This window comes from Mesoplodon mirus (assembly GCF_964341445.2).
Source record: "Mesoplodon mirus genome assembly, chromosome: 6".
NCBI classification, from domain to species: Eukaryota; Metazoa; Chordata; class Mammalia; order Artiodactyla; family Ziphiidae; genus Mesoplodon; species Mesoplodon mirus.
In genome coordinates, this window is record NC_138982.1 from 94,095,380 (window position 1) to 94,122,681 (window position 27,302).

The 27,302-nt window shown below is 37.0% G+C and overlaps 1 long non-coding RNA gene across 1 annotated transcript; it reads left to right on the forward strand.

The window, feature by feature from the left end:
* The first annotated feature begins 6,085 nt into the window (after nucleotides 1-6,085).
* LOC309806938 lies at nucleotides 6,086-25,452 on the forward strand. The gene is made up of 3 exons (XR_014294464.1): nucleotides 6,086-6,271; nucleotides 23,712-23,881; nucleotides 25,328-25,452. It is a non-coding gene; the product is annotated as an uncharacterized lncRNA (long non-coding RNA).
* The last annotated feature ends 1,850 nt before the right edge of the window (nucleotides 25,453-27,302 follow it).

The following is a 27,302-nucleotide window of genomic DNA, read 5'->3' on the forward strand; positions in this document are numbered from 1 at the left end:
TGCATGTGTCTATAGAATTTAACCTCATCTTAGCTCTTCAACAGATTTCAGGCTTAGAGAAGGCAGAGAATCATTTCATAAACTTATTTTGTTTACCATGAATGATAATGTTTTGATATTAATCAAAATGTTGCTTAATGAACACTATATAAATAAATGATTAAAGGAAATGAAAAATTTAAATCAATCTTAAATCTTATGCAAAATACGTATGTTTAATGATCATGCATATTTACATCAAAATGAAAATTCTTATCTTCAGCTCCCTGAAGACTCAAGAATTCTCAGTGAGACGAAAACAACTCTAAGTAGACAGAACTAGAACTACAGTAAAAAGCCCCTGTTGAGACCTGACTCAGTCCTCACCTCCTATGTGACCAAGGCAAAGTACTACATCCTTCTGAGTCTTTTTTCCCAGGTAGCTTGAAGTGGATGATCTCTAAGTTGCCATCAAATTCTGAAAATCTGTGACTAGTAATGGTAAGCTGTCCTACCAGCAAGTTGTGTTTCTGGTCATAGGCATTATTATTTAAAGGGATACTACTTAGATACCTTTTCTGCAAAATATCAACCTTGCTGACTATTAACTTCTTCTTATGAGCTAGACATTATGCTCAGTGCTCCCAGGTATTCTCACTTAATTCTCAACTTGAAGTAACAACTATTGCTATTTCTTTTTTTTTTTCGGATGAGGAAATTAAGCTCAAAAGAGGTTAAAGTCATTTGCCCATGCTCATAAAACTATGACATATCAAAACGATTTAAACGTGATTTTATTTCAAAACCTAAAATTACTGCCGCCTGAGCTATACAGTTTAACATCCTAATGGTCCCCCCCCCCCGAAAATCTTTTTATTTTGTAAATGTGAAGAAGTGTCGTTTGAAAGGCAAAAAACCTTAAGTCTGTCCTGCCTAACATTTTATCTCTCAGTCAACCCTTTGACAAGAATTAGGGAGAGTAGGAAGGCAGAGGGAATATCAGAAGGGAGCAGCTGTCCTGACAAAGATAGATGGGCACCCAGGGAAGAGGAACTTTACCTTGGTTATTATATTGCCTAAGACAGGCCATACAACCTGTCTTAGTCTGCTCAAGCTGCTATAACAAAATACCAAAGACTGGCTGGCTTAAACAACAAAGGTTTATTTCTCACAGTTCTGAAGGCTAAGTCCGAGATCAAGAAGGTGGTGTATTTGGTGTCTGGTGATGCTCTATGTTTGCAGATGGCCATCTTCTCATTATGTCCTCACACGCACTTGAGAGAGAGAGAGGGAGAAAGAGAGAGAGAGAGAAATTTCCTGACTCACTCTGTTTATAATAACACTAATCCCATAATGAGGACCTCACCCACAAGACTTAATCTAACCCTAAATATATACCCAAACCCTCACCTCCAAATATTATCGTCTTAGGGATTAGGGCATCAACATATGAATTTTGGAAGGACACAAACATTCAATCCAAAGCACTTCCATTTATAATTTTACTAGAACATCATTTACCCCATGCCCTTTGGAAAGAACACTCTACCTTGAAGATCGAGAAATCTTAGAGTTGAACTAGAAAATGTGATTTGAAATCCCATTGAAACATGTAGTATACTATCTATCCTCAGGTCCTAACCTCAGTGAATGTCTTGATTGCTGCAAATGGCTTTTAGTCTCCTTTTTCTCCTTTTTGGGTGAAATCAAACTACCAAGTTTATATATCTGATGACCTCCTACTTTCTAGTTTCCTCCAAAATATATGAAAAACTATATGTGTGTGTGTGTATATATATATATATATATCTTCAGCTTATATTAAATTGTTTTTCACTTTATCTCAGTTAACTGATGAAACTGAAATCATTCTGTTTTAATTCCCAATGAAGTGATATGAGCGAGTGTTTTTAGTGTGTAAGGAGAGGGTAGAAAAGGGGGTGGGATGGAGACCAGACCCAATGTGATGTACTTTTAGTAACAAAACAAAGCGTCTTGCAGTGAGGCCTCTGTACCACAGAAATGCATATGTGGATTTGTTTTTATGCAAATGTAGCTATCAGCTTACATACTATAATACACTTGGTAAAGAATAAGTCAATGAAAAAATACTCCCTTCTAAAATTTGTTAGATCATCACACAAACCAAGAAAAACTTTTTTTGTTGTTTTTTGGTTCTGTTTTTGGGTTTTTTGTAGAGCCTTTGGGTTAATGAAACGTAGCCAGTTACAGTGATATTGCTGTTTTTCTTCTCTCCACTGAGCACAGTTTACTTGCTGTCTTATCCAAGGCAGAGTTTGCCAAGACAACTGAGCAAGTCTGGTGTAGAGAACTTTTAATATGGCTAGAAAATACCCAGCATTGAACAAGGGTCTGGGTCAGGCTCTAAGACTAGCCATATTTCCTTTCTCAGATGTTTTTTCTTTCTTCCTGGAGTCACCGAGTCTTTGCTTCCTTGAGTCTTCAGGTTGTCAGGAACTTTCAGAGAAGATACGTGGTTCCTCTGGTTAGGTAATATGCCTCAGTGCTAATCCTCAGCCAGTCTTGGATTCAGTGTGTCCTATGGAAAGACTTTTCACTTGCCTGACTGTTTCCTCCTGTGAAACCTGTGGTTTTTCTAATTCTGTGCCAGCTTACAAGTTGACTGATGATTGGTGAGATCAGTTATACTTGTGGGTAAGGAACTCTGCAAATGCCAAATTGCATGCACTAAGTCGTTGAATAATATAAAGCTGCCAAATCAAGAGTTAAAGGAAGCAGTCAAAACTGCCTAACACATTTGTTGCATATTTTCAGAGCCTGAATCAACTCATGAAACCAGAAGTCAGATAAATTAGATAATAATAAGTCCTTACTCTTTTCCAGTCACTGTGCTAAAGTGAATTATACGTATTAGTTTATCTAGACCTCACACCAACATCTGAGGTTAGGTATGCTATTATCCTCAGTTAACAAATGAGGTAGTTAACTGGCCCAAGGACACTAATTGATGAATGGTGGCAGGAGAAGTGGAACCCAGGACTTCCTGGTTTTAAAACAATTAAATCATACCGCTTGTAATGTAATCATTCCATCTGACTTCCAGTAATAAGAGAATTTCATGCCAAGATCATTTAGAAGTTCAGAATGAGCTCTGAAGTAACAGTACCAGTTGCTAGCTTTGCACACCTGGACAAGTTATATTATCTCACTTGTAAAATGGGGTCAATACCTGTTCCTTCCCAAAGGGTTACTGTGAGATAATCTACATGGAACATATAACTGGTGCTCAGTACTTAGCGAGAATTCAAAATATTTTAGGTTCTTTTATCACTTACTTAATGGCACTATCATTTCTAATAATCACATCATCACCACTTGCAGCTAGAAAGCATGTGTACAAATACACATTAATCCACAGGTCTTCCTTGACCTATTGTTTCAACTGGCTGATACAATCAAAATAAGACAAGTAATAAGGCAGTATAGCCTCTTATACAGATAGTTTTCTGGCTTAGTTGTGAGATTTAAACATCGGTTGCTGTTTCTATCCCAAGCTGTTTTGAATGAGCTAGTTGTTTATTTGTATGCATTTTAGGAGAAATTGTAAAGTAGAGTGAAGTAATGGCTCCATTATACACATTAAGTATTTGGATTCTGCATGGTCAGTGAGAAGGAAAAATTTGGCATTATTTCAAGCCCTCCTTGTAACTGTATCTCTCTGCCTTCTGTGTAAGCAGATAAGAACTACCAAAATCTCTAATTAACAAAAGAATAGACATAAGAAACCATGTGTATTCACATTTGTTTCCAAATAGCCTATAGAAGCTATAGGCCGTTATGGGACCTTAGAGAAAATATTGCAAATTTATGTGACCTTAGAGAATTGCAAATTTATGTGACCTTAGAGAAAATATTGCAAATTTCCTGGGCTGGTGTGTTCAGTGCTAACTCCCCTAAATTCAGGGCCCCTGGAGCTCCAGATTCAGCTAGCTGTGAGTTTGAATTCCAGCCCTGCCATTTAACTAGATATGTGACCCTGGACATGTCTCTTTAAGCTTCCATTTCCTCCTTGGATATGTGTAAATGATAGTTGTACCTACCTCATGAATCGTCATGGCCTTTAAGAAAATCCATGTATAGATGGATTACATGCTATGGCATTTTATGTTCTCAGTAAGTGTTAGCAATTGTGATGCTATGAGTATTGTTTCTTATTGCACTTGGAATTGAATATGACTGTAATTTTAGCCTGTCTTTAGATTCTGCATAGCTTTAAAAAGTTTAAAAAGGAAACAAACCATTTTCTATGAAATTTAAAACACTTAAGGAGAGTAAGAAGATATGCCTTTTATTTGCAAAATCTAATATTTCCCCTAAATTCCAGACAATTAAAGTCAATTTTTGTGCTAAAGTTTTTAATCATATAAAATCATCAAAACTTCTACTAACATTTATGAAGTACCTGTGTGGGCATGGCATCATGCTAGGTGCTATAATACAATTAATGATATAATGCATAAGCAGCATTTTTCAAGGTTTTAAATGTGGTTATGAACTAATTAGTCTCAATCTTTGAATCTTATAATAGGAGGGACTTGAGGCTTAGTTTTAATGGACAGGTTCACAAGTCAGAAGGTAACTGAATTCTTCTGATACCCAACTCCAAGTCCAGACTTTAGTCCATATGTGAGAATATCACATATTTTATGTGCCTCCTATTTAAGTTGATAAGTTTACGTGTTGAATAAAAGGAACCACATGGAAGAGGCCTTCAGATCCAGCTCTTCTTGAAGTTTCTCATAAATGTTATTTTCTTGTATGAAGACTATCCTTTGACTTTATAGAAGAAAATTGCAGTTGCCTTCTCTCCCTTGGCATTCACAAAGAAAAATTGCTTTGAAAATGTAAAACACTATACTCTACAAATATGTCAGTATCTGAATCCTCCCAATCTATTTTTATCTTGATTTTTATTTCTTTTTTCTCTAGAAGAGTGCTGTTATTTTGAGACAAGAGCAGACAACATAACCTTTTAGGAAAGCTTGCAGGTCTGGCCTTCAGCAACAGGGAGATTGGATTTAGTCCCAAACCTACCACTTTTGAGGTATGTGACTCTGGAAATTAGGCTCTTTTGCCTTATCTCTATTCTTTATCCTTTGCCTGTTATCTCTAGAATAGGTATAATACTAATACCAATGTCATAGGTTTATTTTTAAGGTTATTATAATAGTTGAAATTAAAAACAAAAGAACTTTCTTGTCAAATCCATTTTCAAATATGCTATTTTCATCAAAACAAAGAATCTATATAGCCCACTATATCCAGGAAGCTTTAGTAATAGACTGATGAACATACAGAGATGTTTGATTCATTTTACACAGTTTATAACTAGTGTAACTATCTCTCACATAGGTGATTCTCCAGCTAGACTACATATCACAATTGCCTGAGAGCATTAAAAATACTGATTACCAGGCCCCGTCCTTAAATAACCAAACCGTGATCTCTGGGAATGGGGCCCTTGGCAGTCATTGGCACTTTTTTAAAGGGGAAAAAAAATCCTGCTTCCATGGTATCATCTCAACTTTATAGACTTTATAAATCTTATCAACCATACCATTTTGAGGCTGAAAGTGTTGCTTTTATTTATTGCATTATTAATGATGCATCTTTTAAAAGCTGGATACATTTGAATATATTATAAAGAAATGTAGATGTAACTACATTTGTAGATTCCAAGGAAATGCAAACATGAAATCTAACAAGTCTTCACAAAATCTCAAATTTTATCTATACCATGCTTCAAACTTTCCTCCTGAACATGAAAGTCTTTTTTTTTCTTTTCTTTCAACCTTTGGATAAACAGTAATTTTACTCATCCTTCCATTTGCAGCCTAAATATTCCCCATTCCTAAACTTTTGCTTTCCTTCTGCAAAGTAGAATAACTTGTAATACCTGCAGGATTGCCTAAATGCAGTTAGATACCCCTGGATTCACCTAAACAAATATACATCAATTTTGTTCTGTAGAGCAGTTTGTGATTACTTGAGATTTCCCACAGGTGTTGTTTTAGCTATTATTTATTCTTATTTCTGTAATTTTCTACCATGGTTCATAGGTAGGAGGACCAGGCTAATTCACTGAGACACCTCCAGACACATGGGGAATGAACACCAACTATGAGCCTTAAAATCAGGGGAGGAAGATGCATACAGGCACTAAGGTTCGGAAAAGATGAAGCTTCTTTTAACTATTCAAGATAAAAGAAGGAGAGATGGTTAAGTCTCTCTGCCTCTGCTACACCCAGTGGTAAGTGACTGCTCATTGAATAGAGTTCACAATGACAAAATTCATTTCGCTTTGAGTCGTTGCCTTTACTTAATGAAAAGGAAGCAAAACCTACAGGAGTAAGAGTGCTAGGGAATTGTGTTACAGTTTCGTTGTTTCCCATAAAAGGTACATAGAGGAGAAATACTTAAGGGAAACAGATACATGAATTTGAGGTGACTTCCCCTCATCACAATACAGATACATCCTAATTCAAGGGAATCTGTGATTTGCTTTCTAATTAACATTCCAAAGTTTCATAGCTTTGAGAACTCGGAACAGGTTGCATTATCTCTGTCACCTCCAATCTGTATTTCTTAATAATTCAGTTTACTCATTTTCTTATGTTAATAGTTTTTTGGGAAGAATTTAAGAAGTAGTGCTTTCATCTGGGAAGTATAAGGTTTCAGCCACCCAAACTAAAGACATAGCTATTTTGCTAAGTAAATTAGGAATATAATTACATAGTATATGTAATATAAAGTATTTGATAAAATACAAATTCAATTGCAAAAAGAAACAGCTTACACCAACCTATAAGGTACCTCCATCTCAGTATGTACAAAACTGGGTTCAACATCTTTCTTTACTCTCATCCTAGTTTGGTCCATTTTGAATGAATGGGGAGCATAGAGACTGAGAAACCCAAGTCCTTTTAAACAAGTCCTCTTCTTCACCACCTATCATACTATACCTAATTCATCACCAGCATCTGTTCATAGATCATCTAGACACATCTGTTCTCTGTCTGTATCTCCACCGTCACTACCACACCCCAAGACTGGACTGCTGCAAAGACCTCTTAAGTGGTCTACTGACATCCATTCTTATCCCCTTTCATGCATTTCCCCATTGCATCTAAACAGACCTCTGCAATCATTTCAACACAAATCTCATTGTGTTACTCCTTCCTGAATCCCCTCTCCTCTCAGCCTTGAAACCCCCTCATCTCCCCCTCAGCCTCTCATGATTGCCCACACCCTCCCTCCCCATCTCCCTGCCTTGCTTACCCTTGCTTAATGAACCCCAGCCTGGTGTGCCCCTTGGTTTGTTCCCTCAACACCACCCCACCCCCAATCAGGATTCAAAGGATAGAACTCTTCCTCCTCCTCTCAGTCCTAATTTACTTCTATGTGTCCTTCAGATTTCAGATTAATTGTCACTCCTCTAGGGAAATTTTCCCAATCTCTCTGCATAGGTTAATTTCCCTACTATGCCATCTCAGAGCACCATATGTCTTAGCACATATCACAATTGCAGTTTTACAATTGCTGCTGATTATTTGATTAATATCCCCTCCACTAGACTGTGTTTATTCACCATTATATCTTTGGTGCCTTGGACAAGACTATATGTCTATAAAGTACTCAATAAAGTAAATATTACCTGAATGAATTAAAGAATCAAAAGGCTCAGTTCCCACATATATGAAGCATTAAAAAGAAATCCCATAATTAGGGCACACCTAAGCCTTCTGTACTGTAGTAAATGCTAATGAAAAAAATGTCATGCTGACAGGCAGTTACTACATGGATTACAGTAACCTATCACTTCCTGCTTAATAGGAAACTATGGTTCTGATGAAGGAAAAAAAACCACAATTATGAAAGATGGCATAAGGCCAAATGGGTCACAATCCAGAAGGCTTTGGGGTTAATATAATGCCTAAGTTCCAGGGTCAACCAAACTAATTTCTAAACATACATCTTATATTTGAAACAAAATGCTTAACACTTGACCCTAAGTATGTGTGAAATTTTTCAGGAATCTCATGTATCAAAGGTCAGTTATGTATTTTCCCAATTAAATTTGTCTTTTATGGATGTGAAGCTACTATTGGAACATTAACTTTGAAAATATTTTTAGAAATTAATTTTTTATTTCAATTTTCTAGAGGTTTTGGGGGACTTCTACTTCTTCAGCCACTTTCAGAGTGTTTAGCACCCAACACTAGGCCTAAATCCCTAAGAGTGAAATCATGGAAACATCACAGATCCTGAGTTCTTATTTTAATTTTGAATCCTGGTTACTGTACTTATATTACATACATAATTTGGGAAAAGTTATTTTCATATCTCCACATATCACATGCCTCAATAAAATGGAGTAAGACTAAATTTAATGCTGTGTGAAAAATACCTACCATGGTATGAGGGGTACACTGAGTTCCCAAATAATGATAACTCTTGTCCTCTTATTTTTCTTTCTCATTGTTCTCATCATCTTGACCATTTAAGACCTTTGAAAAGTGTGGAAATCTGTATGCCAAGTTGTGTATGTTCAGTTTCAAATCAAATTTCATCTCCTCTCTCTGGGAGATGGATATAAAAGATCTCTCAGCTGAGGATTGGAATGACTTTTTCATTCTAAGTACATTTATTTATAGAAAGATACCAATCAAGAGCACACATGAAAACTGAAAGACATAAAAACCTTTTTAAAAAGTAAAGGAAGAAGCACATGTAACTTGTGTCATTTTCAGATTGAGGTTCTCTGACATGTGGCTTGCCTGCGGGAAATAATAAGTGATACCAGAGAATTTAACATTACCTCTTCTACATCTAAAGTCTTCTCTCAGGGACCACCTTGGTGTGGAAATCTGAGTCACACACCCTACTTCTCTGGAAAGAGTGATTTTGAAACCAACAGCTAACTTCCTCCAGTCAGTTAAGGGAGTTGCCCCTTTGGCCATGTAATATACAATAGAAAGAGCAATTCTTTTCTTTCTTTTCAATAGCATAGTATTTTTTAAAACATGGTTAAAAAATCACTTAAACTTCCTTATTCAATAACTTCTCTTTTGCAATTAAAGTGAGAATCTGAGGGTTTAAATCTACAAATAAAGAAGGTTTTTTGAGGATGTTTTATCTCAGCCTTCCAAATCAAGTTTCTGTGTTTAGTCTTAAATAAGATTTTAACACTGAAGTATCTACTATGTTGGTCCCTTTGTAACAACAGCAAAGAAATAAACTTAGGTAGCTTGCAAGTAGAAGTAAAGCTTTGAAAACAAATCCAAAATAATGTCTGAATAAAACCTCAGTTGGAATGTAATTGAATCGCTGACATTTGGCAAAGGTATCCAGATAACTCTTAGCCTGAGGTGATGAATAGTGTCTCTCAAAATGAAATTCTCTGGCTTAGATCCCATTACAACTAAAGATACAACTCTGTCTATAATGACTTCATTGCATGGAAGTGGTACTTGCAGCAGGAAATGGTTTCATTACTACCATGTATTACTCTAACATTACCCAGCAGCATTACTTAGGAGTTAAGAATGTGGACTCTAAATTCAGTTTGCCTGAGTTGAAATGCTGGCTCCATCAATTACTAACTGTGTGATCTTGGTCAGCTTATATAACCTCTCTGCTTCTATTTTCTCATCTGTAAAATGGAGATAATAGTGATATCTTACAGGATTGTCATAAGTTTAGTTAACAAAGCATATATTATGTATATTAGTAATAAATGCCAGCTACAGTTTGATCATAAAGTTTGGAAACATAAATGTTTATCATACAAAACCAACCCATTAAGTGATCAATTACTGAATTAATGCTACACTTTACAAGCTAAGGGAAGGGCACTTAGAAGAGTTCCCATAGGATGGTGTACCACCCCATTATGCCAGAGTGGTGAGGGACTAATTGGATGATAATTTCCAAATCTGCATTGGCCCATGTGGCCATGTGGAATGGGTTACCCACTCACCAGATTTCAACTCCCTTGAGTACTTTTTCTGGGGTATGCTAAAGGTACAGATGTGCTTAGAATAAATCTGAACTACAGTGTATCGCAGAGTGCCTGACTATCAACTTAAGGTTGGAAATGCTGTGTTAAAGCTCTAGCTTTGTTGCAGTTTCACACAGCGTGTAGATCTATGCATTGCTAATAGGGGACAAGCTATGGAATGTGCTGTGCAAAATCATTGACCAAGTCATAAATAAATGTTATTATGTAAATTTCCTCCATGTTCAGATTTCTGCCACCCAGCCCAGCATAATGTACATGGTAGGCATGTTAGTATTAATAGTAGTTTATCAAGTTCTTGCCCATCACTATCAGTGCTCCAGGGGATTGTCCCTTGCCCACACATTAGAAAAAGGCAGGTGTTGTGGAGACGAGCCTTCTCCTAGGTGTCTTTATCTAGGGCAACGGGTATAGTAGATAATAAGCTATCAAAAAAAGGTGAGAATTAAAAGCCCTTCCTTTCTAAGAGTTTAAATACAGGAATCTTAGGGTCTCCTGTTAAAACATAAACGGGCTCATTTCCAAAGGAAGACCAGTTGAGAGCAGAGTAATATTGATGGTGATGAGAAAGTAGGGATTCAGAGCACATGACACTGCCTTGGGAAGGTCAGAATAAGATGTTATGAAAATCTTTTCCAAAATAAAATCCTGGTAGAAACAGAATTTGAACCCAGATTTATCTGCAAAAGTCTTTGCTCTTTCTGCCACAACTTTCTGCTTCTGGAGATATTTTACAGCTCCTTTGATATGCCACAAATCATGCTAGGTGGGGAGTTGCCAGACTTAGTAAACAAAAATACAGGATGCCCAGTTAAATTTGAATTTCAGATAAATAATGAATAATTGTTTAGGGTAGGTATGTCCCATGCAATCATTAGGACATATTTGTACAAAATAAATGTGTGTACCGTATTTCATCTGACAACTCTATTAGAATATGTGTTTGTGTGTTGAGGAAAATCTAAGATGGTCATTCAGCCCATAACTCCAATTCCTTTATGAGCACACAATACAGTGTGTTCCTTCATTTGGTTGTATGGTGCTGCAGTCATCCCCCCATATCCACGGTGTCACATCCATAGCTATTTGTTGTACTGTGCTGTTTTATATACAGAAATTGAGCCCCTGTGGGTACCAAAATCCATGGATGCTGAGGGATGACTGTACTTTCCTTATACTAATACCACTCACTGGTATTATCTATTTACGTTTAGTGTTTTGCATCTTCTACCCATCAGTATCAGGATCCCTAGATTAGATCAAAAGTGTCTCTAAAGAGAACTTTACAAAATATCTGAGAATCCTTGATAAGAATAAAGCACCTCCAGTTTTAAATCATTTCAAATACATTTTTATTAGTTACCACAAAATAAATCAGAAAAATTTTCATAAAGCACTGGAGTTTAAGGGAACTCTAAACTAGAGCCTCATATGTTGGCTTTTCATCTTGTGTAATAAACCAAACCAGAATACATACACTTTGAGGTTTTGGGGTGTTTGTCTGTTTGTATTTCCTAAGTGGAGGTAATCTTTTATGCATAGCCATTACTCTCTCACCTGATACCTTTCATAACGAATGACCTACCTTGGTGAGATGTTGAGTCTGGGTTGCTGCAGGAAATATGACCATACTAATTGATACAATCCAACCTCAGTAAGAAATGGATATCTAGTTATATGACTTGAATAAAATAGATACCAAAGTACTATCTAAAATGGATCCTGATTCATAAATGTCTGTTTATTAAAAGATTAAAAAATAAAACAAAAGTTCATTTCTGATACCATTGCATTTAGTGTTGACATATAAAAGTAACTACTGCTAAAGAGGTTGGGGTTTTTGTTGTTTTTGTTTAAAAGTACAGATCATGACTCATTAGCACCTTGAGAAAGCCATTTACAATAGAAAATATCAGCATGTATTGCACATAAAATGGCTAGGTATTGTATGTCCTTTAAATACATGAGTCAGAGTCAAAAACATTTGAAAGCCATAGTACTAGGGTGCTTGGCAAAAAAGTATTCTCTGGCAAAGATGTCCACTTACAATCTTATCTAAAGGGAAAATTTAGCCTTACTGATTAGAAAATCAGAGTTATGGATATTTTAAAGAGTTAAATGTCACTTTTATTCCCATTTTTGTTTATAATTTTCGTGGAAGATAGTTTGGACAAGACACATATATCCCAGCTGTGGCTATCTCAGTCTCAAAGACTGTGAGATCCTTTCACATGTGAAATTCATCCCCCTAATGCTACTATCTCATCTATTTCTGAAGCTGCAGAATTGGCAATTTTTTTCTCTATTCAGTATCTGCTATTAAGCTATCTTCCAGCTCAGGCCTCTCTGTAATCTTTCAATATAACCTCCCAATAAGAGACATCTCTTTCTCAGTCTCAATCTCTGTCCCTCCCTCATCTCTCTCTCCCTCTCATTTATTGCATATGAATGCCTAAAGTACTACATAGCAGTTTATGTCATTCGATTGTTCCAAAAGACCCCTAAGGTAGAAGGGAATGTTCGAAAGAACTCCAGCTGATTCCACTGAATGCCTACCATATGCTAAGCACATATACAGATGCTATGGAGTATAATCCTCAAAACAGGTTTGTGAAGAAAGATACAATTGCCTGCCTATCATAAATTATCACACTGAAGCCCAGGGTAGCAAACTGGATTGGAGAGATACTGTCCTCACCTCTTACACAGAGACCAGCCGAGATGCATAGAACGAAGGTCACTTGCACAAGTCACAGAGAAAAGCAGTAAAAGAAGACCTGAATTCTAGTTTAGTGCTTGCTCCCTTCCCCTGGGCTAGAGGGTTGTAGTACTTTTTTGAAGAAATGGCATGAGAGTCAGGCAAAGTGACTATATTTTGAGTATTTCCTTCTAATGCAGTGGCTTTACTGCATATTTGAAGTTTTAGCAGCTTAAGACTATGAGAGTGATATGTATTGTTTTCTTAATCCAACAACAATAATAATAGATTTTCCAGGATTTTTTGTTTTTGTTTTTGTTTTTTTACTTTTGTTCTTTCATTTTGACAAACACAGAAGGCTGGATGATAGAGCTCTGGGCATTTAAGCTGCTTCTGTAACAACAAAAATTGATTTGTCCTATCATTAGCCCAGAAGTACTAAGTTTTGAGATTATGTATTATTCCATTCTTGACAGTCTTCAACCTCTAATCAACTTTGAAATGGATGAGACTGTCAGATTCTAAGATTTGAATCACATGCTGCTGCGATGAGGAGAGCACAAAACACATACAATAAATGATTTGCCTAAGGGATTCATATTTATGTTTGCTTATGGATCTCTTGAAAGGCTTTCTACAGTAGAAAAGATTCTGCAACCGTATTCTAGAACATGATCTAAACATCTTTACATACAACCTTAACATTGTAACATTACTTTAAAGACTTGTTTAGGAAGAAGACTCTAATACCTGGTGCCTCTTCCTCATTTTAGGTGCCTGCCTGCTGCATTTGACATTGTTGACAACCTGTTCTTCACATTCTCTCTTTTCTAGGTTTCTATTTTTCTGGTACATCTACTTGCCTTTTTGACATGTTCTTCTTAATTGGGTCTTCTTCCTTCTACCTTCTAGCTCTGGATAGATCAAAGACCTAGTCTTTGTTCCTCTCTTCATTTTACTTTATTTTCACACTGTCAGAAAATTAACTTCCTTCTATAGCAGTTTTCTCACAATTTTGTCTCTAAATTACCCCTGGAAGGAATAGTGAATTAATGCAGATTCTTTCTGTCCTATGTTTTACCTTTAAAATGTTATTTTTTTTTCTATTTCAAAACTTTTCATTGCAAGTGTGCATTATAATTTTTTGGAATTAAAATTTTTTAAAAACATTTCCCTATATTTTGGAATATGCTCCCCAAAGCTATCTTATTATATCCTGTGGGTTATGTACTCCCTGGCCTCTTGCCATGTAATCTTAGAACTAAAAAGCTTTGTCTTAAACTATCTTTATCTCCATTCCTGACCTGCATCCCAAATCCAGGCAAAACTCTGTCTAGACAAGATTTTACTTAGCAATTCTGGCAAATACCTGACATGCAACATGTTTAAAGGCAAACATATCACCTTTCCTTCTAAACTCACTCCCTTCTCTCTGGAAATGGTATCATGTGACACGAGACTAAGATTCCAGTGTTATTTTCAGTTCTTCCTTTAATTTGCCTATACAGTAATTAAATCTTATTTATTATGTTCCACTTCTCTTCTGTAGTCCCTCATAGTCTAGCATCTTCTATAACGCATGCAAGGATCTTTAACCTTTTTGGGAATCATGGACTGTTTTGATAATCAGAAGCCCCTGTATCCTTTCCCCAGAGGATCTATATTATATATACATTTTTTTTTTTTTTTTTTTTGCGGTATGCGGGCCTCTCACTGTTGTGGCCTCCCCCGCTGCGGAGCACAGGCTCCGGATGCGCAGGCCCAGCGGCCACGGCTCACGGGCCCAGCCGCTCCGCGGCATATGGGATCCTCCCAGACCGGGGCACGAACCCGTATCCCCTGCATCGGCAGGCGGACTCTCAACCACTGCGCCACCAGGGAGGCCCATATATATACATTTTTAAGTAGGTTCAAGCTCCCACCCCAATAAAATGGCTTAACAGCTAGCATCCTTTCCTCCAAGACTTCCGGCAAATTGCTGTCAGATTTACCTTCCTTAAATACTGTCTTTATCAAGTCATTAGCCAACTCAGAATCTTTTATAGCACTCAGCTACACAGAATATAAAATAGAAGAGTTGGATGATGTTTTAGTGTATATTAAGGGTTTATATGACTCAGCCACTTTATACTTATTATTAAGTTAAAACTCATAATAAATTTATACAGTAATATTATTATCTTCTTTTTATAAGGAGGAAAAAGAGACTCACATATTTAGGAGAGCAAGGATTCCAATCCAAGCCTCTCTTACTTCACAGCTTATGATTTTTCTCTTGCTCCAAGTTGCCTTCATCATGCCATTTTGTCTAAAATCCAAACATCTTCCTTTGCCTTGCATAAATGGTTTTTTTCTCAAAACTTTTTCCAACTTTGTCTTCCATGACTCTCTTTTTATAGTCACTGCTCCAGATGGAGTTATCTTTTTATTCTCCCCCCCCCAAACTTACCTCCTTACCTAAGAAAAAGAAAGAACAATTAATGGCCTTTGTTCTTCTTATCCAACCTCTTGCCATCTTCCAAGGCTCACTTTAATTTGTGATTTCCTTCTCCATAAACTTCACCTGTTAATATCCAGTTGGTACTTCTAAATATACACTTTGTCATTCCCTCTTCATATTTTTTCTACACACACTTGTACTGTTGCTGGCTTAGTGCTGTGTGTATTCTCCCACCCCATTAAACTATAAGCCGTTGGGGGAGCCATGCAAACAGCAGGGCCTCCCTATATTTGTAGAAGGAATGATTGTGCATGTGTGTATAAGTGACCCATTTTCCTGGCATACAACCCAGCCACAATTATTTAATCTTTATTTTCTCTAAGTTGATCCCTTTGTGAATTCTTTATGAAGTGGAATAAGAGTGTTGATTTTTCCTTTTAAATGTTATGAAAATATTTACTTTAACCACACTGGAAACATGTTTTGAACCCTAAAGGGAGTCCTTCATTTAAAATAGGGGAAAGGGAAATTTCAGTCAACTCTGTGGTTCTCAAATAGACCATTAGGCTTTCCTTCTGTCAATAATTATGTTCCTCAGTCAAAATAAGAGACTGTTCTGGCTTGCCTTAAGAAACAATAGAAATAGAACCTGTGCACTCTTAAAAATCTAAATCACGTGTTTAGTGTTGACTGATTAGGACATTGACCTGGACTGTTGAGAATAATACGCAACATGCTCATTGGTTCACCATCTGCATGATCCTAAATAGAATATTCCCATTAGCTGAGCTCTGTGTAGCTATAATCCAGGAAATATATCTAGTGCTCTTTTCAGAGAAGCAGGGGAAAAATTTTCCCTAAAAACACAGAGTAAATCAAAGACAGGGCCTAATATGGAAAGATTATTTCTTTTCCTCTAGTTTAAATACAGTATAATATTTCTAGCCCTGTATGTAAAACAAAGGGGCACCCTAAAGAGATCTGAAAAATAAATGTTTATGTTCCTTTATTCATCCTGTTTTCGTACCTTCTTTTTCAGTAGGAGGAATAAATAGGCAGTTCATTTGTTCTTTTAATAAATATTTATTGAGTTACTACTCTAGACTCTAATCTCTGCCTTTTCTACCAATTCTGCATTTATCCTTGAGCAAAACATTGAGCCTTCCTCCTTGAATCATTCACATATAAAAATCACTGACAGCTATAGGTTTTACTCCTTCGGTCAACACTAGGGTATGCTTTTGTTTCAGACCCTCACCAGTCTGTATATTTTTTTAAAATTCTAATTGAGGTATAACATATATACAGAAAATGTACCACTCTATTAAGTTCCATAGAGGAAACACATCCATGGAATCATCAACCAGTTCAGTAAACTGAACAATACCAATACCTCTGAAACTCTCCTTATAATCCCACCTAGACTCCATCTTCCTTCTGAAAAGGTACAATCACTACCCTGATTTTCCCATTTTTAAGAATTTCTTAAAGTCTGGCTCTTGTATTTACCCAAAACTCTCCATCTTGTCATTTGTATCTTTAAGCCTATTAAGCACAGTTATTTTAGGATCTCTGTTTGATAACCACGGTATCTAGTTCTCCTATGGGTCTGTTTCTGTTGTCTGCTTGCTTTCCTTTATTTTGGTCATTTGATGCTAAGTCCTGGTATAGTTGATAATCTTTTGAGTGTCAAATATTATGTATGGAAAATTGAAGTGATGTTTTAAAGCTTTGTTAGGTGTTAGCTTCTTCCAGATTCAATTTTCATTTGCTTCTGGAATTTAATTTGAGATTGAGTTTTTATTTTCCTGAGGGCTAGTTTAATTCTTTAATTCTGACTTACTGAAATACACACTTCTTCTTGTGGTAAGAAAAAAGATTGTTTCTTTTTAAACTGCCAGGTATGCTTTCTTCATTGGGTAATGAAAGTTGTATGGACTCATTTTTATTTCATGACGGATACCAGGAATCATAGCTTTAAGTATTATGTTCTATTGTAACCATTCCACCTTTCCTACCCTCCATTATTTTTTAACTCTTGCTTTTTTATGCCAGTCTGTGGTTTTATTATATTGTGATTTCTTATGTAATTTTCCTCAAATTATTTGTAGAAGTGGATGGCGTGAAAATATAAATAAGCATACTATATGGGTTTTGAAAAGTGCTTTGTGAGTATTTCAAGGTGGTACCACCAGGTACTTTTAATTTTATTGTTGTTGTTGTTCATTTGTTTGTTTTGGTTTGTTTTACTCAATATTTCTTCTTAGTAATTTTGTATAGCATTTGCATTATTTCAAGAACTGCCCTTCTCCCACTCATGTGGTTTTGGTAGGTGTATTAATTCCCTAGGGCTGCCATAACAAAGTACCACAGACAGGGTGGCTTAAAAAATTTATTTTTTTCCTGTCACAGTTCAGGAGGCCAGAAATCAAGAATTAAGGGGTCACGGTGTTTGTTCATTCCTGGGGGCTCAGAGAAAGAACCTATTCCATGCCTTTCTCCTAAAGCCCGGTAGTTGCTGACAGTCCTTGGCTTGTGGATACATCACAGTCTCTGCCTCCATCATCACATGGTGTCCTCCCTGTGTGTCTTCACATCGTCTTTCCTTTACACACATCTGTCTCTTTGTCTCTTCTCTTCTCATAAAGACACCGATCACATTGTATTAAGGGCCTACCCTACTTCAGAATGGCCTCATCTTAATTGATTACATCTGGAATGATCCTATTTCCAAATAAGGTCACATTCTGAGGCTCCAGGAAGACATGAATTCTTGGGAGCCACCATTCAATCCAGTACGGTGGGATGATAAACCACATTATTCAACCTTTTGATTACAGAATTAGCCAATCAGACTCCTTGGGGATTTTATATATGAAAACTGGTAGGGAGGATTTCTCTCATTCTTCTTGGATCACCACAAAGAGATGATGTAAGCCTGAAACCTTTTTCAACAGTCTTTTTAAGAGGCTAATATAAAGAGAAAAACAGAACTGAAAGATGTGAGGAAGGGAGAGTATGGGGATGGGGAGGGGAAAGAAAGATCTGGAATTCCAGATACTCAGAGCAGAAAAAATAAATCCTTTCATTTGTTTATCTATAAGGATGTTTCTGCTACTGAAAATTGTTGTTTATTTGTTTATTTTAATGGAGAGGATTTTCCATAGAGCCAAGCACACTCTATTATATGGCAATTTTGAATCTTAGAGAGAAGGCAAGTAAGAGAGGGAGAAATATGTGTGAGTTGAAAAATATATTCAATGTACCTATTGTTTTTATAATACAAACTTTATAAAGTTAAGATTGACAGTTTTAATCATGGTGGCTATTTCCAGTTTTTTATTCTTCAAACAGCCTAAATGTGTACCAATGATGGAATAATTAAATAAATTAATGTGATTTATATTTTGAATATTATGCTGCAATCAAAATTGTGGGGCAGATCTCTATGTACTTATATGGAAAGGGCTCTATCATTATGTTAAAAAATAAGTCATGGAACAAGATGTATATTTTGCTCTCATTTATGAGAACTGTGCATGCATGCACTTGCACACCTACACATGCACACTTGAAAATGTATACTGGAAAGATAGTTATAAAACTGTTAATACTTACAGCTGGGAAATGTGGGGATGGAGAATTTGGGGCAAAGATAAAAGAGGATTTCTAATTTTATCATTCTATGTATTTATTCTCTCTTCATATTTCTACATATATTCATTTAATACTTCCTTTATTAAAATCAAACAGGTCAGTGACACAAAAGGAAATACTCTTCTTAGATAGGTTGTGTTTTCCTTCACTTCCATATGCTCCTATAGTTGTAGAGACGTTGCCCTTTGAAAAGCATATATGGGTGTCACACGTGTAAGTACCTTTAAGGAACAAGAAGGTATCAACAGTGAATAAAGAGTGCTGAGCTGAGACTGAAGTGGACAGGAGAACGTGTTCTCTGTCTAAAGTGGGTAAGTGTTCCTTAGCCACAGGCTATTGCTGACATGGTGCCATTGTGACCGAGCATTGTGAATCTTTATACATATTTCTTGATGCACATTTGTCAGTCTGTAGGATAAATTCCTAGAAGTTGTACTGCTGGGTCAAAATAAATGCACATTTTGGAATCTGATTGATAACAGCTGAACAGAAGTCAATCGTTATTACTGTTTTAACATTACTAAATGCTAAACGCTTTCATCTGATATCTGGGTAAAGTGTAGATCTGGTTAGATCTTGGTGAGGGCTCCCTAAATATAATGTGGCATTTTTATGTAATAAGACAATTGGCTTTGGTTATGTTCTCCCTAAGTGCAAATGTAAACTGTTTAGTGTCAAAAAATAAAGAAGAATGGCACCCGCTGCTCCCTTCACGTCCCCGCACACATCAAAGGGGGTAGAGCTGTCTGTGAAAAGTAGATCAGACATCTTTCACTTATGATGAAGACAGCAGTAGAGAAGACAAAGCGGATCTTCATAGCAACAAATCAGTTGCCCCGAGGAGAGCCAAGTGGAACAGAAACGAGGCCCTCTGCCAAAAATCTGAAGAGGCAGGAAGTGCCTTGGGATGTGCTCCAGCTGCAGCGGAAATGTGAGGAGCCTCAAATGGTTAAAAGCAAATAGTCTGCCAAGAAGAGACTTGTGTATTGCAGGACGTGTCGCTACAAAGAATTTCTCTAGCTCTTTGTTGTTAAGTTATTTAATACTGTGCATATCAATTTTCTTTTTACTGAATTTTACTGCATGAACTGGGGGAAAGGCTGTGGTAGACAGATATTGATTTCACCTATTCTGCTGATGCTGCATCATCTCATCTTGCCTGTAACATCTCCATGAAAACACCATTGAAGGGTCAATGAGCTGTAAAATGATTACTTTTATCCTCCAAAATAATATTTCACCAATGTCTATACTTAGAAATTCATACAGTATTTCAAGGGCATAGATTTATTATGAGACATAATCTTTGCACTTAGGCAAGGCGTATACTTTTATTAAAGACAAATTTCATCCAAAGGGCAAATATAAACAGATTAATGGATTCGTCAGTTTAAAATTTATATACTGAGGGAAGGGGCAAATAACATTACTCCCACTGAAGATTCTATATTTGATAAAGTGAGCATAAGTATATTGTGACCTTAACTGAAAATAATCAGTGATGAAATCTAGAATAGTCATAACAATAGTTTTTATTTGTGAAGTATCTGCAATTCAAAAAGCACTTTCACAAACCCTCACTTGCAATTTATGCCGATTAGCAACCTTGTGAGTTTTCCAAAATAGGTGTTAAATTTGATTCACCAATGTTAACTCAAGTCCCTTTGTAAAAAGGTCAGAGTATAAAATTCAATAAGCAATTCTGAGATTAGAAAACTGAGAGGTTAAGTATATTACCCAAGGTCATATGAGTTCGTAATAGAGCAAGGCTTAAACTTCTGCAGAGCTCAAGGGCAGAACTACTGATGTCTTACTTGCTTTTATCTTCTGTCTTCAGAGAGTGTGTTCTTTATTGTGAGCGTTTTCTCCTGCTCACTGTCAATAATGGGTATCATGAGTTCAGAGCCACTTTTTACAATAAGAAATGTTTCCTCATACAGAACTACTTACTATACTCAGTGTCATTTGCCATTAGCTGTGCTGTTTGGCTCCATTGAAGGAAAATTATTTTCAAGTTGAAAAGGTAAAATATACATGAAAAGGTACAATAGAGCCCAAATACAGGTGAAGAGAGAAAATAAAAGAATAGCTATTGGCTTTTAACGAGCTGATACCTGTTAAGGCCAGGGAAATTTGGTGTGGTGAAAAGAGCATAGGTTGTTTATCCAGCTTGGGTTTGAAATCTGGCTTTTCCATTTCTTGCTGTGTGAAATATGATCAAAATAGTTCTTAGCTACTTTGAGCCTTAGTATCTTCAATGATAAAGTGGGATTGGTAATAGCTATGTCATGGGATATTTCTGAAGACCTAAAATAATGCATGTAAAGTGATTGTACTTCATGGGTACTTCATAAATTGTAGCTATATAACTAATATAGTATGATAACTTGCTGAATTGACTTAGATACCATGTGATTTGCAGAATACATTCTAATTAATAAATGATTTATCAGAACTCTGGGGGAAATAAGTGAGTATTAAGACTTAGTATTCACTGAAATCAAATCTTAATGTATTAATCTCACTTCCTTTATAAAGGGTGATACTAGATCAGGGATCAGCCATCTAAAGCCTACAGGCCAAACCTGGCCTGCAGCCCGTTGCTGTATGCCCTGAGAACCAAGGTTTTTACATTTTTTAATGGTTGAAAAAAAATCGAAAAAGTATATTTCAAACCCTGTGAAAATTATATGAAATTCAAATTCCAATGTCCATAAATAAGATTTAATTAAAATAGGGTTACATTTATTTATTTGCATTATGTCTAAGGTAGCTTTCCCATCCAGTGACAGGGTTGACTAGTTGCAATAGAGATCACATGACCTGCAAAGCCTAAAATATTTACTATCAGGCTCTTCACAGAAAATGTCTAGACCCCTGTACCAGAATATTAGGTCAGAGAAATACCCCAGACACAGTATAACTGTACTTCAGAAAATGTTTAACAAAGCCACCTGAGAAAGGCAGCTAACACTTAAATAAACATAAGTACTTTCCCTCAATATTCTGGACATATCCCTGGGAGGTAGCTGCCTGTTATGATTATATTTCCCATGTTCCTTTCTTCTTGGTGTGGCCATGTGACAAGTTTTTGCCAATGAAATGTGACTGAAAATAATATGTACCATTTCCAGGAGAGCGTTTTTAGGAAACAGGAGTTCTTTCTCTTATGCATTTTACCCAGCAGACCCTAGGGGATGGCAGAGCCACAAAATGTAAGGAGCCTGGGTCCCTTGATTGGATGTGGAATGGAGTCACCCGCCTACCAGAAATACCGATTTTAGATTTTTTTGAGTAAGAAAAAAGAAGTTCTCTTGTATTATCACTGAAATTTGGGGACTTTGTTTTATTAGTGTTTCTCTAACTCACTCTTAAGGTGTCCTTTTGAAAAAGATAAAGCAGTGTTGTATGAATAACATACTTAAATGGATTTAGAGATGAACAACTGGGCTCAAACAGGATTAATCAATTGATGCCAACATGGGTGGAAGAGGCATAGTACCACAGAGGTCTTTTGTCCGTGATCTCATCCTAGTAATTAGTTTTATGAGACAAAACTAGCAATTTAAAATGTTTTAAGGCTGCCTTTAGAAGAGTTCTTTTGGATTTTTTTTTTTTTTCTGAAAAGTTCCAGTGGATAGGGTGATTGGGACAAATAATAGTGAGACAGATTTTAGCTCAGCATAAAGAACAATTAAAAATAAAATAGAGATAGCTGCCCAAATAGTTACCTTGTAATGTACTGTGCTCTCTACAAAGTGTTGAAGTAACTGATAAAGAGTCATCACTAAATCTGGCAAAGAAAATTCTGTAATAATACAGGAATTTAATTACTCTATAAGATTAATAATTACTCTAATTCCTCCTAACTTTCAGTTCTTTAATTTCATCATTAAATGTTTTCTTGTTTTAATCATACACTTACCATTTAGTTTCAAGAAATTTAAAGTCAAGGAGATGAAAATGCAATTCGGCCACTTCGGTTTTCCATAAATTGACTATATGCACAGGTTTTAAATATACAATTTAAGGACTCTTGATTGTTATTCATTTTGTCGTTCAGTAGATAAAGTACCCTTAGGAATAGGAAGATAAGTAGGAGGATTGATGTATTTGTTAGGATGTATCCATCTGCAAGTAAGATAATATCAACTAACAGGGGCTTCAATAATATAAATATTTAATCATTTCACATAAAGGAAGTTTATATCTATCTGAGACCATGTGAACTAAGAGACCAAAGTCACCATAATATGCATTAAGATATATTAGTAATTAGGTAATAAAACATATTAACATCATGTACCTTCTGATACACTGAGAAGGGCTCATCACTTCTTTGTTTTTCTGGCCCAAAATGTATAGTCTAATCATATGAAAACATCAGATAAACCCAAATTGTGGGACATTCTACAAGTTAACTAGTAGTCTTCCAAAGTGTGAAGGTTCTAAAAAGCAAGGCAAGACTGAGAAGTTGCCACAGACTGAAAGAAACTAAGAGACATAATAACTAAATTCAGTGTGGTAACTTGCAATGGATCCTGAAACAGAAAAAACGGACAATTGCAGAAAAACTGGAAAAACCCAGATAAAATCTACAGTATAGTCAATAGTATTATACCAATATTAATTCTTAGTTTTGGTAACTTTATTATGGGTATTCAAGATGTTTACATGGGGGGAGCTGGGTAAAAGATATATGGGAACTCTTTGCTATTTTTGTAACTTTTCTCTAAGTCTAAAATTATTTCAAAAGAAAAACTTGCTGGAGTTGGTAGTTCCAGATGCAGTGTGGTAACTCAGGAACATCATCGGGTACTTAAGATTTGTTTCTACTTTTCTATCTGTGATCTTCTGTGTTCCCTTCTTTTCTCTAGGCTTATCTGAATACTAGATATTCTCCCCTGCACCTCAGGTCAACATAGTTCCTTCCTGTTCTGTTCCTGGGAAAGATGCCTTCTATGGATGATACCAACTGGACTTCCTTGCCCTCTGGCTTCTGATTGACTAATGCCAGCAGCTGATCTAAGTACAAGAAGAGTGGAAGGTCAGAGTTTTTTATTCCCCTGGGTCTTTCCATTTTAGGCTAAGGTTCGTAAGACCTGTGTTCCTGATGACAGCTCCTGTAGGGGACCTCTCCTCTAAGGCTATAGTTACAACCTTCTACATGTTCTGATAAACACTCCCTCCCCTTGCATCTTCAAGCCCACTAATAGTAATGGCTCCTAGCAATTACAAGTCCGAGGTACTAACCATTCCTTACAGTTCTCTTTTATCCTGCCCATATTTTATTAAACTTTCAATTACCCCATTTGAATGTGCCCTCTTATACTTACCTAAACTCTGTCTGATACATCCTCTCATAGTCACCAAATAGTCCATGCAGCCCCAAGCATCACATATTCTTTCATGTAATTAGAGAAATGAGAGCAGATAGTGCCGGTTGGGCACCAAAACAAAGTGTCTGTTATAAATGGTTTCAATTCTACCTAGATCATTCTCTGGCCTCACGGTATGTCTGGCACACGGTAAGTACTCAGTGTTCTCCATCTCATTAATAGAGAATTAGTCCTGCTGTTGTTCAGGATATATACTTAAGAGTCATCTTTTACTCACTTCTTCTCCAAGCCTACAGCCAATATGTCAGCAAATTCTTTCAGCTCTGCCTCCAACATGTATCTAGAACCAATCAGTTCTCACTCTCTGCACCATCACAATCCTAGTTTGCCATCTCTCCTTTGGATAATTATAGTTGTCTCCCTGCTTTAATCCTACCCTCCCCTTCTCTTTCACATACACACATAGTGTGACCTCCATAATAGCCAGAGAGATCTTTGCAAATGTAACAGATCATGAACTCTCCCACTAAGAACTCCCCCAGTTCAGTCAGAGGAAAAACCCTGGTGTCCACAATGGCCTAAACTGTCCTATGAGATCTGCTTCCTTTCACTTCTTTCCTCTCCTAACTTCTCTCTTCCTTAGACACTGTCAGCCACACTGGGTTCCCTGCTACTGCTGAAACATACCAAGTGTGCTCTCCTCTCAGGATCTTTGTTTTTCTTTCCTCTACCTGGAACTTTCTTCCACCAGATACCTTCCTGACATGTTTCCTCACTTCCTTCAGCTCAAATGCCAGCCTTCCTTAATCACCCTAAATAAAACAAAATAAAATTTCTTCCTTATCATACCATCAGCACTCCTTATTCCATTTTTTTCTTTATTCTTTTTCCATAGAACTTACTCACTACTTAGGAATATATGTGTTTTCTCTACATATACTGCATATGCCTATATATGTGTGTGTATATACACACATACATCCTGTTTCTCTCATTAGAATATGTCCTCTTTAATGCCATAGATTTTATTCAGTATTATATCCCCAGTGCCTAGAATGGTGCCTGGTATGTAGGAGGTATTCCATAAGTGTTTCTGAAATAAATGAATGTATGAATATGAACTGAATGTAAATCTGGACAAATGCTTTTTAAAGGTTATTTTTGGGCTTCCCTGGTGGTGCAGTGGTTAAGAATCCGCCTACCAATTCAGGGGACATGGGTTAGAGCCCTGCTGCCAGAAGATCCCACATGCTGCGGAGCAAGTGAGCTTGTGTGCCACAACTACTGAACCTGTGCTCTAGTCTGTGAGCCACAACTACTGAGCCCGTGTGCCACAACTACTGAGGCCCGTGCACCCTGGAGCCCATGCTCCGCAACAAAAGCCACCGCAACGAGAGGGCTATGTACTGCAACAAAGAGTAGCCCCCTCTAGCCACAACTAGAGAAAGCCTGTGCACAGCAACGAAGACCCAACATGGCCAAAAATAAGTAAATAAAATAAATAAATTTATTTTTTAAATAAATAAAAAATAAAGGTTATTTTCCTCCTGGGATTTGGGGAGGTGTCTTCATGTGAAGGAAGCAGAGAGAATTTGAACAAAATGAGTTCACTGCCCACTGAAGAAGCTCTCCAGAAAAAGTAAAGGCACTGCTCACCGAGTATTTTCTCAGCATTCCTCTCACAGAGCCAACCTGAATGGAGACTTCTGTAGGCAGTCAGAGACAAGGTTTTTTTTTTTTTTTTTTTTTTTTTTTTTTGCGGTACGCAGGCCTCTCACATTGTGGAGCACAGGCTCTGGACATGCAGGCTCAGCGGCCATGGCTCACGGGCCCAGCCACTCCACAGCATGTGGGATCTTCCCAGACCGGGGCACGAACCCGTGTCCCCTGCATCAGCAGGCGGACTCTCAACCACTGCGCCACCAGGGAAGCCCGCCCAGAGACAAGTTTTATGGATACAGTAAATAAATTTTTATTGTTAAGTAAGCCAAAATGTAAACAGGAATGCTTAATGATACTCTAGATACACCAGGAGTGAAATTTCCCCATACTACATGTCAACCACAGGACTTCACACTTGACTGAGGACCTATTAAAACAATTACTAGGTCATTAACAAGGGCCTTTAAGACTAGTTTTGAAACCATATTAGTGAGAAAAATTTGCTTTGGTGGGTGTATTAGCCCAGAGGGTGGCCTGGATTGGGACAATTTCCAGCTTTAAGGCCCTGTTCTTTGGCTTCTTATCTCTATTCCTCTGATTCCTGAGGACCCTCCCACAGGTAAGTAGAAGGACTGTTTCACATTTCATTAGAACCCCATACAGTTTTGCCTGAACAAGTGGAAGACTGTGCTAGAATGCCTTGGGTTCTGAGTATCCACATTCTGACCATTCAAGGAGGTCACAGGAATATGAGGAACTGAAAGAAGTACAGTCCTTTTCTTGTACTCTAGAGGATCCAAAGACAAGATTCAATTCGAATTCCTGCCCCATCCTTTAAAAACTTTTTATGGCAATTACCACCACCTGAATCTTGGGCACAGTTTTCAAGTTGGTGCAATTTACCTTTCCTTAACTAGCTTTGTTCTGCTTACTTCTCTCACAGCTTGGGGCCTTCTCTTCTCTCACCTCCAACACCCCAGTGTTCACTCTCCATGTGGTCTGTAGCTGTCCTAAAGCTCCACAGAGACAGCGCACACTCCCCTGTCCTCCCATGATGCCACACAGTGCTTCTAAATCTCCCCTGGAGGCAAAACTTCCATCCCTTTTCTTCTAACTTGGTATAGAGGACATACATTCATATTCTGGTCATAATCATTTATACAGACTATAAGTTATTAATAGACCTAACCAATGAAATAAGTATTTGTGCTTTAAAGAGAAGCCTAGGGACTTCTCTAGCAGTCCAGTGGTCAAGACCCCATGTTTCCACTGCAGGGGGTGCAGGTTGGATTCCTGGTGGAGAACTAAGATCCTGCATGCTGCCCTGCCAGAATGGCAAAAAAAAAAAAAGAGAGAAGCCTAACACAAATGAATTAAATGTTATGTAACTTGTTAGCTCTGAGGGAAAGAGTACTGTTTTTTTTGTTTTGTTTTTTGCGGTACGCAGGCCTCTCACTGTTGTGGCCT